At 40.5% G+C, this 14,485-nt stretch overlaps 1 long non-coding RNA gene across 1 annotated transcript; it reads right to left on the reverse strand.

Moving 5' to 3' along the window:
• Nucleotides 1-702: 702 nt before the first annotated feature.
• Nucleotides 703-11,721, reverse strand: LOC131277752 (uncharacterized). The gene is made up of 3 exons (XR_009184866.2): nucleotides 11,546-11,721; nucleotides 10,744-10,831; nucleotides 703-1,047 (listed from the first exon to the last, which is right to left on the reverse strand). It is a non-coding gene; the product is annotated as an uncharacterized lncRNA (long non-coding RNA).
• Between the last annotated feature and the right edge of the window lie 2,764 nt (nucleotides 11,722-14,485).

Genomic DNA, 14,485 nt, shown 5'->3' on the forward strand with positions numbered 1-14,485 from the left:
CTGTTTGTAGAGGTAGGAGCTGCAGAAGGAGAAAACAGAGGCTTGGGGCTCATTCCTGGGGTCTCTAAGAACTTCAGGTCTGAAGGAACTACAGGAACCTGCTGCCAGCCTCCTTAGCCCAGCCCTGTCTTGGCCTGGGGGGCAGTCCCTTCAAAAGTAAGTTCACGTTGAAGATGCAGCCAGCAGAGACCAGGAGGAGGTGAAGAGGGGGCACAGGTTGACATCAGGAAGCCCACCAGCCTGAATATATTTTTACTTAAAGTAAAATCTCTTCATTAGATCTGATACCATTTGTAGTTTTAGGGATTCTAAGTTTGTATTAAAGCTTCTGCGTTGTCACAAAATTAGACTCTCTGTGATGATATTTTTAACTCTTATTTCCACTGCATAGTTCACCACTCACAGCCCATGCATTTTCTCCACGTTCACTGATTGCTTTGCATAAGCTCCCCCAGCCCCAGGTCAGCCGCTCAGATTCTATAAATGAGCACTTTGCAATATGAACTGAGCAGTATTGTGTAGTCAGAGGAGCAAGATGATCTCAAAGATGCAGGTCCTCATGTCCTTGCTCCTCTGATTTCTGGTGAGAAATTTAAAAGTGCCCCAATATCTTCAGAACAATATCTTTGAAGAATTGAGAAATGATTTTAAGATGGAAGGACCATAATGCCTGTTTTCAAAATGACCGATTTATGTGCTGTTATTTAATTATTTAATTGGAAAGCATTAGAAAGCACATATTAAATGATGCATTTAATCTGTCTCTGATAAAGTGGTAGGAATGTGTGTCATTGTTCATTCTGATGCGGGGTCCAGTGGTGATATTGAGAGGATCCAGTCTCCAGCCTCCATGGCTGTGTCTCCAGGAGACACCATCACCATCAGCTGCAAGTGCAGGCAGTCTTTGCAGAAGCAGACTGGTACCAGCAGAAACCAGGTCAGGCTCCTAAATTGCTCATCTATTACGCATCAGCCCAAGCATCTGGAGTCCCTGTTCGATTCAGTGGCAGAGGTTCTGGAACAGATTTCACTCTCACCATCACCAAGCTGCAGGTAGGAGATGGAGGACATTATCACTGTCAGCAGAATAGCAGCCTTCCTCCCACAGAGCTTCAGCCTCCAGCACAAACCCCCTCCCCTGGCTGCCTATAGGTGATTCCTTGCTGCACCAGCTGTTTCCTCTCCCCACAGCTCTGAGCATGCATACTTCCTCTACCTGCCCAAGACACAGTGTCTCCTGACTCATTCCTTAGAGGGTTTGCAATCCCAGTGCAACGTTAAGAACTTGGCCTTTTCTTCAGAAGCTCAATAAGATTCAGTGCTGATTTCCTGCTGATTTTAGCAGGAAGCCCATATAGGAGCTATCCTTCCAGATTCAAATGGGACTCTGGTGAACCAACCCACCACAGAACATAATGACTCTCAGTCTTTTTGAGAAAGAGCACCCATATCTTGCCAGGAACCCTAAATATGCTCTTGGAAGCCTGCCAAGCACTTCCTACTGTCCCCCTCCATTAAGTGTGTGGCACAGGATTAGTTAATTGCCTGACTTCACATTCTCCTAGACCAATTTTCCCTATCCCAGGGAATTTAGGTAAATCAGTCTGCCTTAGCAGATTCACCTCTCACCTATTCCTAGTTTTGCCTCAAGCTAACTGGTATGCTCAAAAAGTGGGGTCCATACATTTGAACCCACATTCATCAGACCCCTCAGCACCCTACATCAGAACCCTCCAAATCTTGTAGTTTTTCTGAGGCTGGTGGGGTTCAAGGAGCACCGGGTTGGGGGCATGAGGGTTTACAGAATGCTGCAGCTTCCTGCCCTAAGGGTGGGATTTGCCTTCTCACAGCTCCACAAGCACCAGAAACCTGTGGTTTTACCTTGACACTTTTTTCATCACACACTCTCCAGATTGATGTCCAGAAGCCTCCTGCTTTGTGGGTTCCCCAAAACACCTCACTCAGGCACGATTTTATCCCCACAAGCTATTTTCTTTGTAGGAGAGATAATGTGGGTGCACTTATGTTGACCTGCCTGTCTGCTGTGGGATTTTCATAAATGCCTTTAATCGTGGTGAGAATTTTTTTTTCTATTCCTATCTTTTGAAGTGTTTTTATTAAAAAAAAGATGCTGTATTTTTGTCAAATGCTTTTTCTGCATCAATATAAATGATCATGTGATTTTTTTCTTTTGATCTGCTAATGTAGTGTATTAATTATTTTTTTATATTGACACATCCTTTCATACCACAGATGAAACCCAGTTGATCACAGTCTAAAATTGATTTGATCTGCTGCTGAGTATGTTTTGCACATATTTTGTTGAGGATTTTAGCATGCAGTTCATTAAAGAGTTTGGTCAGTGGTTTCTTTTCTGGTGACATCTTTAAGTAGTTTGGGTATTCAGGTTATGTTATCATAAAATGACTTAGATAGACAATGTTCCCTCCACATGTATTTTTGGGAAGACTTTAAGTAGGATTGCTATTAGTTCTTTCTGGAATGCTTGATAGAATTCAACTGTGAAGCCATCTGATCCTGGGCTTTTCCTGGTTGGAAGGTTTTTGAAGACTAATTCAATATTGTTACTTGTGATTGGTACATTGAGTTCATCAATTTATTCTTTGGTCAATGTAGGTTGCTTATTTGTTTCTAGAAGTGTGTCCATTTCATTTAATTTAGCCATCTTGTTGGCATATATTTTTTCAAAGTATCGTCTTATAATATATTTTTCCTGTGGAATCAGTGGTGATATCTCCTCTCTCATTTTTTATTTTATTTTATTTTATTTTATTTTATTTTTTTAAGGTTTTTAAAGTAACATTTATTTTTTTTCAAACTTTTAATTGTGCAATATAGAAAACTGAAAAGCACAAGAAGCAAAGAACACAAAAGTCATCCAGAATCACAAGCAGTTTAGTTTGACATAACCTTTAGGTCCTGTGTGTGTATAGACACAACGGAGCATACATTTTTATCTAGTCAAGATCTCACAGAATGTATCATGCTTTATCACACATCATGAATATTTACCAACTCACAGCCCCAAAGCCATGAGATATTGTGATGACCAAGAATATATGACACCATCTCAGCGGGAAAAAAATGTATTCCTTTCTTGGGGACAAAAATATCAACAGGCCTCTATAGATACTGGCAGAATTACAAATACTGTGCTCCCTTAATAATGCTCAAGTTAAAGTGAGACAAAAGCAAGAGTACAATAAGTATAATGCTTCTAAGAAAATTCATTATCAGATCTATATTGAATTATTAGCAAGAACATATGTTTCTATTAAATTAACAATGTTTTCCTATGGTATAGCCAAGAGATGCTCACACACTGTTAGCTTCAAATGGAAATATGAACACATCTGCATATACCCCTCCCCCTGCCCTTCTGCAGCCAATTTAATGAACAAGTCCTGGTGCATACTGCTCAGAGGTGGTTTAACAATTCCACGTCAAAAATGCTTCTATTAACTAAAAAAAAAAAAAAAAAGATATTTATAAATTCATTAATTCACTAGCTCTACATTTTATCATACATTGTCACCTCAAGATATCTAAAAAGCTTAGATGTGAAGTAAAGTATGAACCATATCTGCAATTAACACAGGTATTTTTACCAAAAAATGTACTTATAGAACTATGGTTATAATCTACAACTGTCTTCTAGATATAGAGTACTACCAAGGAGCCCTTCCCTTTGCCCTTCCTCATCTTCCTCACCCACCATTTCAAGGTGGATGGACAGAGGTCACTCCCAGAAGACAGTACATCCTAAAACTAACACAAGAACCTTTATATAGGGATTATTTTACTACCTCTATTTTTTACATACTTTGGACATTAGGTCTTGTCCTGTAATACACAGTAATAACTAAAATGCCTAGAGAACAATGGTCAGACAATCTGAACTTGTCTCACAACTCACAGGCAAAGAACCTTCCCTGGGCACTTCCTTCCCTGCCCCCACCACCACCCCATCAGCATCCTGCTCCAAGACATCTAGTTTAACAATCCCATTCCCCAAATAGTCATTCCTACATATTAACAGAAAACATATCTGAAGTATTGTTTTACACTTTCTACTTTAACATGTTGTTTACTTCTAAACATCTAGAAAGACTAGCTGTTTCAAGCAAGGACTTAAGCTTGTCCACAATACACACAGTAGCACTGAATAAACCGCACACATAATAAAGGATATAACCCAAAAATGTCTTCTTAAAAGAACATTCCGGCCTATAATCCTTCCCCTTCTGACCTCTATCAACTTAGTGGTTTGCATTTGCAATGCTTAGAGGGGATTTTTTTTTTTGAACAATTTTGCTTTCACAAATTTAATTCTGTCGTTTTCAACAGTCTTCCCTATGAATTTTAACAAAAAAAAAAAAGTACAAAATGCATTAGTTTACTAACTCTACTTCTGTAATACACTGGCAACCTCTTTAACATCTAGAAAGACTAGATGATATAACATTAGGACTAGTTTGTACATTATATACACTATTTACACAGAAAAGTAAAAGAAAATGCACAGAACACAGATGATGGTTTATCTTATCTAACTACAGACTTACTGCCTTAGAGCACTTGGCACTTCCTTCCCCCTCCTCCCTGAAACAGCACATAGTATGTAACTGCTGTGGAGGTGCTGTAACCACTCCATTTCCAAAAGATCTTTCATATGAAATTTAACAAAACAATATCTACAATGTTATTTCACTACCTCTACTTTTAACATACTTTGTGCACTTCTAAACATCTAGAAAGTCTAGATGTTTCAAATAAGGACTTAATTCGTCCACTATATAAGACCACCACAGTGGTCTTATATATTTAAGATACTACAAGACAAAATCTTCCAGCCAAGAATCTTATATCCAGCAAGACTGCCTTTCAAAAATGAGATTAGAATATTCACAGGTAAACAGAAACTGAAAGAATTTCTAAGCAAGAGACCAGATTTTCAGGAAATACTAAAGGGTGTGTTAGAGTCTGAAAAGAAAAGACAGGAGAGAGGGGCCTGGAAGACAGTCTAAAAAAGATTATATCAATAAAAGTAACTAAAAGTATCAAAAGAGTGGTGGAAATAAAATATGACAGATGAAACTCAAATAGTCAGGAATAAACTTAACCAATGATGTAAAGCACTTGTATTCAGAAAACTGCAACTCAATGTTAAAAAATATCAAAAAAAGGCCTAAATAACTGAAAGAATATTCCATGCTCAGGTACTGGAAGACTAAATATCATTAAGATGTCAAGTCTACTCAGATTGATATACAGATTCAATGCAATCCTGATAAAAATCCACTAGCATTTCTTTTAAAAATTGAAAACACAATTATCGAATTTATTTGGAAGTGTAAGGGGTCCTGAATAGCCAGAAACATCTTAAAAAGGTAAAATAAACACTCATTTCCAGACTTTAAATTATTTTACCTAGTTATAGTGATAAAAAAAAAAAAAAAGCATGGTACTGGCATAAAGACAGACATGTAGACCAATGGAATAAATTTGATGGTTCAGAAACAGACCTTTGCATGTATGGTCAAGAGATTTTTGACTAGCCTGACAAACCCACACAGCTCAAGCAGAACAGTCCATTCAATAAATGGTGTTGAAAGAACTGGATATCCATAGCCAAAAAAAGGAAAGAGGACCCCTATCTCACAGCTTATCTAAAAATTAACTCAAGGGAAACGGACTTTGGCCCAGTGGTTAGGGTGTCCGTCTACCACATGGGAGGTCCAAGGTTCAAGCCCCGGGCCTCCTTGACCCGTGTGGAGCTGGCCCATGCGCAGTGCTGATGCGCGCAAGGAGTGCCCTGCCACGCAGGGGTGTCCCCCACGTAGGGCAGCCCCACGCGCAAGGAGTGCACCGGTATGGAGAGCCGAGCCCAGCACGAAGGCCCAGCACGAAGGAGGGAGCAGCATGCTGAGGAATGGCGTCGCCCACACTTCCCGAGCCACTGACTACAACAGAAGCGGACAAAGAAACAAGACGCAGCAAAAAGACACAGAAAACAGACAACCGGGGGAGGGGAGGGGAATTAAATAAATAAAAATAAATTTAAAAAAAAATTAACTCAAAATGAATCAAAAAACTTAAAAATAAAAGCAAGAACCCTAACATTTCTACAAGAAATTGTAGGAAAGTATATTCAGGACTTGGAGGTAGGTGGTGGATTCTTTAAGGAGATAAGAGGAGGACTGAGATGGACTGATGATGGTTAATGTATGTAGAAGTTTTAATTAGCTTTCCTGTAAAAGTGTGGAAATGTATAGCGTGGATGGTAACACACAGTGAGTAAAAGCTAGTTTATAAATGGGAATGTGGCTGAAAATGGTAGTCTAGATATGAAATGCCAAATAACAGAATGCTTGGGAATAATCTAGGAACTGAATAGCACAGTAAACAAGGAGGTGTATGAGAATTGTGTTTGATGGTACGGATGCAAGAGTGTCCTTTGTGAGCTAGAGCAAATGTATATTACTACTGCAAGGTGTTGGGAATGTGGAGAAGCCCTGAAAAAATACAACTGGAGTGACCTATAGACTGTGGTTAGCAGTAATAATATATTCTTGCATCTATGCCAAAGATGTACTGTGTTGATAATGGGGCAGTATGGAAAATGTGTGCCAAATGTACACTATGGACATGGTAACAATCAGATACTATCCTGTCTACAACAAACGTTCAGATAGAGGGGTGTTGTTTGGGAATTCTGCACTCATGCATGATTGTTTTATAAGTTTACAACTTCTGCCATAAAAATATACTTAAAAAATAATAGGGAATGTAAGATAAGACTATAAGATTTTGACAATAATCTTTCATAATTGTAACAAACGTCTCATGAAAATGGAAGGTGTTGGTGGAAGGTTGATGTATGGGATCCCTGTATGATGTTACACATATCTGCTTTGTAACTTCACAATTTTTACCATACTTATTGTTTATGAATGTTCATATATAAATGATAAAAGATAATACTAGGGTGGGTTGGGGGAAAAATACTTGGTTAGTAGCAGCATTTTGACAATTCTCTTTAATCATAAGTTTAAAATGCTTAACAACAATTCAAGGTATTGGTGGAAGGGTGAGGTACAAGAGTCCTGTATGATACTATATATGTTTGCTTTGTAAATTCACAACTATTATTATATACTTACTGTTTATGTATATTTATGTATGAGTGATATACTTCAATACATTAAAAAAAAATGTTTTTTTAAAACATGGGACCCACTGAGTCCATCACTCTCCTTTCTGAGGAATCCAGATGGAAGGAGGCTATTTGGAGAGTCAGGCAAGCTAAAATTATAGATTGAGAGAATGGATAATAAACACATGAGCCATCCATATGCTGCTTACAAGAGACCTACCTTAGACTCAGGGATACAAACCAGCTGAAAGTAAAAGGTTGGAAAAAGATACTCCATGCAAATAGTTAACCAAAAAAGAGCAGGGATAACTATACTATATTGGACGAAACAGACTTTAAGTGAAAAAAAGCTATGAGACAGAGAAGGCCATTATATAATAATAAAAAGGACAATTCACTAGGAAGATGTATTTATGCACCTAACCAGGGTACCCCATAATACAAAAGACAAACTGGCAAAATTGAAGGGAGAAACAGACTTCTGTACAATAATCACTGGAGTCTCTTAACACACCACTCACATCATGAAATAGAAAAACTAGACAGAAGATCAACAAAGAAACAGAGAACTTAAAAAATAATAAACGAGTTGGACCTAACAGACACACAGAATGCTGCATCCAAATGCAGTGGGTTATATATTCTTCTCATGGGCCCATGGATCCTTCACCAGCATACACCACGTTCAGGGCATGATGTAGTGCATCAATAAATATAAAATGATTGAAATTATACAAAGCACCTTCTTAGGTCATAATGGAATGAAACTGAACATCAATAATAGACAGGAAAAAGGTAAATTTGCGGTGGGTCAAAGAAGAAATTGCAAGTGAAATCAGTGAATGTATTGAGACAAATGAAAACGAGAATACAAATTACCAAAATTTACGGAAATGCCTATATTAAAAAAGAAGAAAGAGCTAAACTCAAAGACTTAACTGAACACCTAGAGAAATTAGAAAAAAGGACAGCAAACCAATCCTCAAAGCAAGCAGAAGGAAAGAAATAATAAAGATTATAGCAGAAATAAATGAAATTGAGATCAACAACAGAAAAATAAGAGAAAATTAAAACCAAAAGTGGTTCTTTGAGAAGATCAGTAAAATTGACAAATCACTAGCAAGAGTAACAAAGGAGAAAAAAAAGAAGCAAATAAACACAATCAGAAATGAAATGAAGGAACTAATGACTAACCCCACAGAAATGAAAAGAATCAAAAGAGGATATTATGAGGAACAATCTAGACAACCTAGAAATGGGCAAATTCCTAGAAATGCACAACCTACACTGAAATACAAGAACTATAAGAAATATAAGAACTTAAGAAACCAATCGCATTTAAAAAGACTGACTCCATCATCAAAAATCTCCCGAAAAAGAAAAACTCAGGACCAGATGACTTCAGAGATGAATTCTACCAAGCATTTTGAAAATAATTAACACCAATCCTGTTTAAACTCTTACAAAAGGATGAAGAGGGAAAATTATCCAACACTTTTTATGAAGCCAAAATCACCCTAATACCAAAGCCAGATAAAGACACTACAAGGAAAGAACAGTACAGAACAATCTCTCTAATCAACATAGAGATGCAAAAATTGTCAACAAAATATTGGTAAATTGAATCCAGCAGCATTATCAAAGACTTATACACCAACATCAAGACCAAGTGGGATTTATTCCTGGTATGCAAAGGTAGCTCAACATAAGAAAATCAATCAATGTAATACACCACATTAACAAGTTGAAGGGGAAAAAAACACACATTCATCACAATCAACACAGAAAAGGCATTTGACAAAATCCAGCATTCTTTCTTGATTAAAAAAAACCACTGCAAAAGATAAGAAAGAAGGAAATGTCTACAGTATGATAAAAGGCGTATATGAAAAACCCATACTGTGCTCAGTGGGGAAATGTTGAAAGCTTTCCATCTAAGATCAGGAATAAGACAAGGATGCCTGCTATCACCATTGTTATTCAACATTGTACTAGAAGTTCTAGCTAGAGCAATTAGGGAGGGAAAAAAAATTGAAGGCATCCAGATAGGAAAAGAGGAAGTAAAACTTACACTATTTGCAGATGACATGATCCTATATTTAGAAATTTCTAAAAAGTCTAAAACAAAGCTATTGGAGCTAATAAATGAGTTCAGCAAAGCACAGAATACAAGATCAACATGCAGAAATCAGTGTTTTTGTACACTAGTACTGCACAATCTGAGGAAAAATCAGGGGGAAAATTCTATTTACAATAGCAACAACATCAAATATGTAGGTATCAGTTTAAGCAAAGAAGTACAGGGCCTGTATGGGGAAAAACTACAAACCAGTGGTAAAAGAAATTTAAAATGACCTAAACAAATGAAATAACATTCCGTGTTCACATCCTGAAAGACTAAATATCGTGAAGATGTCAACCCAACCTAAACTGATTTACAGACTCAATGGAATACCAGTCAAAATTCCAACAGCCTACTTTACAGAAATAGAAAAGGCAATTACCAAATTCATTTGGAAGGGAATGTGCACCTGAATAGCCAAAAGCATTCTAAAAAAGAAGAGCAAGATGGGAGGGATTTCACTGCCAGACCCTGAAACATATTACAAAACCACAGTGGTCAAAACAGCATGGCACTGGCATAAAGAGAGACTCATCGATCAGTGGAATAGAAGTTAGAGTCCAGAAATAAACCCTCACCTCTACAGTCAACTAGTTTTGACACACCTACCAAGTTCATGTTAACAGGAAAAAGTCTCTTCAATAAACGGTGCTGGAAGAACTGGATATCTACAACCAAAAGAATGAAACAGGACCCCTATCCCATATCCAATACAAGAATCAACTCAAAATGGATCAGAGACCTAAATATAAAAGTAAGGACCATAAAAACTACTTGAAGAAAATGTAAGGAAACATCTTAAAGACCTTGTGCGACATGGTGCTTATACCCAAAGCACACAGAACAAAAGAAAAAATAGATAAATGGGACCTCCTCAGAATTAAACACCTGTGCACCTCAAAGGACTTTGTCAAAAGGGTGAAAAGGCAGCTGCCTCAGCAGAAGGAAATACTTGGAGATCATATGTCCTATAAGGGTTTAATATCCATGATATATAAAAAGATGTTACAACTCAATAATAAAAAAGCAAATGACTCAATTAAAAAATGGGCAAGACATGAATATACATTTGTCCAAAGAAGAAATACAAATGGCAAGAAAACACATGAAAAAAATTTCAACATGAGTAATGATTAGAGAAATGCAAATCATAAGTATAATGAGATATCATTTCACACCTTTCAGAATGGCCACTATTAAAAAGTCAGAGACCTACAAATGTTGGAGAGGATGTGGAGAGACAGGAACACTTATTCACTGTTGGTGGGAATGTAGAATGGTGCAGCCACTGTGGAGGGAGGACTGCTGGGCAGTTCCTAAGGAAGTTGAATATAGATTTGCCAGTGACCCAGCAATATCACTATGAGGTATACATACAGAAGAGCTGAAAGCAGTGATACAAATAGACATCTGCACAACTGTGTTCACAAGTGGTGCTACTTACGATTGCCAAAAGCTGGAAACAACCCAGGTGTCCATTAACTGATGAATGGATAAAGTGTGATACATTCCCATGATGGAATATTATGCAGCTGTAAGAGGAAATGAAGTCATAAAACATTTGACAACATGGATGAACCTGGAGGACATTATGTTGAGTGAAGCAAGCCAGACACAAAAGGACAAATACTGTAAGACTGCTTTACTATCAACTAAATATATTGTATAACATACTGTATGATTCCACTTATATAAAATGTAAATACAAATCAATTTATAGAAGGGGAAAAAAAAAAGTATTTGTGCAATAGCCAAAAATGGGAGCTATGAACTATCAGGGGAAACACAGAGGAGAGGTGATGGATTTTTATTATTATAATAGTGAAAATGCTTTAACAATGATTAAGGTGATGAATGCACAACTATCTGCTAAATAACAATGATTGTTAAAAAAAAACAACAATGATCGTGTACTTTGGATGAAAAGTAGGCTTTGTTGATATGTATCAATAAAATTGATTTTTTTTAAAAAAATGACAAACAGCACTTAAAAATGGGAAAATATGTAAATACACTCTCACCAAAGAAGCAACATTCAATTCTTTACATCACTAGGAAAATACAAATTAAAATCTGCTATGAGTTATCATATAGACATACTAAAATGGCTAAAATCAAAAAAGATAATACCAACTGTTAAAGAAGTTGAGGAAAACCTAGAGCCCTCATACATTTCTGGTGAGAATGCCAAATGGTGCTGCCACTTTGGGAAACATTGTGTCAGTTTCTTAAAAATATAAACTTACCATAATCGCTCCTAATTCCACTCCGAGAAATCTATCCAAGACAAATCAAATCAGCCAAAACTGGAAAAAAACACAAATGCCTATCAACTGGTGCTTGGGTAACAAAAGGTTAGGGTACATCCAAAGTAGGTTTGCTGCTTTTACTATGTGATTTCATTAAATCAATTTTCACAGAATAAACAGTTACGTGCCTGGAAAAATGCCAAAGACTGAACCATGCCCTGAGGGCCCGCCACCCACGGGCCGCCCCCAAGGGCAGCCCTGCACCCCGCCTTGGCCCCAAACCGGGTAGGGGGGCGCAGGACGGGCGGCGGCGCCACGCACAGCACTGCGGAACCCCGGGCGCCCCCGCGCCCCGCAAGGAGCAGGAGCTTCCCCGGCGGCGCGTGCGGGGGCTCCTCGGGCAGCGCGGGGAGGGCCGCTCGCCCCTTTTCCGCGCCCCGCGCGCGCCCCCAGGGCCACCCGCGCTGCCCGCCTGCCCCTCCCGCCGCCAGGCTGGGTTCGCAGACGCCCTGGGCCGCGGAGCCGGGCGCAGGCGGGCGCAGGCGGGCGTCCGAGGTGCGGGACCGCGCGCGTGCTCCCCTCAGGGGCCTGGTCTCGACGTTCGCCGCCCACCCGCCTGCGCCGCGAGCCAGATAACACGCCCCTCCCCGCACGCGTGGGGCCGCGCGGCGTCTCCGCCGGGAACGAGCACCAGGTGAGCGCGGTCGGCGCCGGACACCAGAGCTCCGAGAGGGGGCGCCACCGCGCCGCGAGCGGGGCGGGGCCTGAGCGGCCGGGGGCGGGGCCGAGCGGCAGGGGCGGGGCTGGCTCGGTCACGCCCCTGCCAGGAGCCCCGCCCCCGCCGCCGCTCCACGGGGACCCTCTGTCACTCCAGGCCCCTCCACGCTCTGGTACAGCGCGGAATCCGGTGGGACCCCTACCTGCCCCCTCCAGGGGCCGAGCGTCCCCCCACCCTCAGACCTGGCCCGCGCCTGGCGGCCACGCGGATCCCCTTGGTCAGGACTGGGGACGCCTCCCAGGAAGGACTGCTGGCCTCTCCGGTGTTTCTTTTTTTTAATTTTTAGAATTTTCTCTATTTTTTTTTTTAATGTTACATTAAAAAAAATTAGATCCCCTTATACCCCCACCCCCCTTACCCCACTCCTCCCACCTCAACAACCTCTTTCATCATCATAGCACATTCATTGCATTTGGTGAATACATTTTGGAGCACTACTGCACCACATGTACAGTGGTTTACATTGTAATTTACACTCTCCCCCAGTCCACCCAGTGGGCCATGCCCAGCATCCGTCCCTGCAGCACCACCCAGGACAACTCCAAGTACTGAAAATGCCCCCACGTCACATTTCTTCTTCCCTCTCCCTCCCTCAGCAGCTACCATGGCCACTTTCTCCACATCGGTGCTACAATTTCTTCCATTACTAATCACAGTAGTTGCACAGTAGAATATCAGTAAGTCCACTCAATCCATCCTCTATTTCTCCATCCTGTGGACCCTGGGGTGGTTATGTCCACTCCACCTCTTTGAGATAAATATTCTTCTATGTAATAGACTGAAGCTAAGATTGCAGCACGGCAAAGTGGAGTAGAAGGTGCCCTGGGTGGGGTAGAGTGGGGAGTCTCATTGTAAGCAGATGGTTACTGATTCCTTTTCAACTAACAGGTCATGATTCTAGGACCCAATATGATAAAAATAGTGAAATTGGATAGAATTATTGTAGTTTCTCGAAGTACACAGGAATTTTAAAGTGGAAATCTTAAAGGGAAATTAAGGCCTATGAAATGCTACGTTTATAAGTGAATTGACACTTGGAATACTTTAGAGCAATACTTGAAACAAACTGTCTGTAATTCATCTTTTAGGACTTGCGTAATCACTCCAAACAGATTATTCCTGTAGTGTCAGAAACCTATCATAATTATAATTCTCTTTGGTGCTTGAAAGGAACAGTTTCTTTCTACTATATCTTTCATCTACAAAATTCTGAGATGTCACCTTCTGATGGTAGAGTTCCATGCCATCCAAAAGGAGAAGGTGTGCCTACCAAAGAAATAAGCCACAAAAATCCTGACTGGTTCCTGTCCAAGAAATAGGTTTCTCTACTTCTAAATATGGCTAAAAGCTAGGGTATTAAGTTAAACAAGCATTTTCAACACAGACATACTACCAGTATGGTAGTCTTCATTACTAGAACCAGTTAAATCTTTTTTTTTTTTCTGTTCTAGTACAGAACCTGGTCGGAGGGTTTTTCTCCTAGCTCACTTAAGCCTCCCCTCTTCTACTAGTGCCTTTGCAGGGTCCTCTCTGACCACATGAACCTTCCCTGCCATTCTTTATGTACCATTTCTCCCCTCCTCCCTGCTCTAGGTGAACCACTACCACAGAATTTGCTCCACTCTGAACTGCTTCGGCCAACTGATTGGCCTGCACTTGATTGCCTCCAGTAGCAGGGAGCTCACTACCCTTCAGGTGACCTTCTCCATCTGTACCCAGTTCAGTGTATTTGGAATGGTTCTTTCACAATGAGCTGAAATCTCTTCTCTGTTCTATAACTCCCCAGCACTTGTCCCGCTTCTGCCTTGGGACTACCTAGAACTCGCCTAACTCCTCTTCCACATGAGAGGCCTTAAACTACCTGAGGACGTGCTTGTGAATCTCCCCCGCTGCAGGCTGTGCACCCTCCAGGGACCCAGAAGTTAGAGTTGGGTGGTGGTGTGGCCTCCTGCCTTGGGTCAGGGCTGCTGTGTGAAAAGTGCCAGGGTCCTGTCACCCCAGCTCAGCGTCAGAGGCCCAGGCCCAGAGGCACCCGACATCCCCTGTGTGGGGTGCTCTCAGTCACACCACTGCTTTGACCTCAGCTTTGTCTCCTGTCCAATGGGGTAAAGACAGGTGGGAAGATGCTTTGGAAAGGTGAAAACACTGCACCAAAGAGC

The sequence above is a fragment of the Dasypus novemcinctus genome, unplaced genomic scaffold (assembly GCF_030445035.2).
Source record: "Dasypus novemcinctus isolate mDasNov1 unplaced genomic scaffold, mDasNov1.1.hap2 scaffold_373, whole genome shotgun sequence".
In the NCBI taxonomy this organism is placed as follows: domain Eukaryota; kingdom Metazoa; phylum Chordata; class Mammalia; order Cingulata; family Dasypodidae; genus Dasypus; species Dasypus novemcinctus.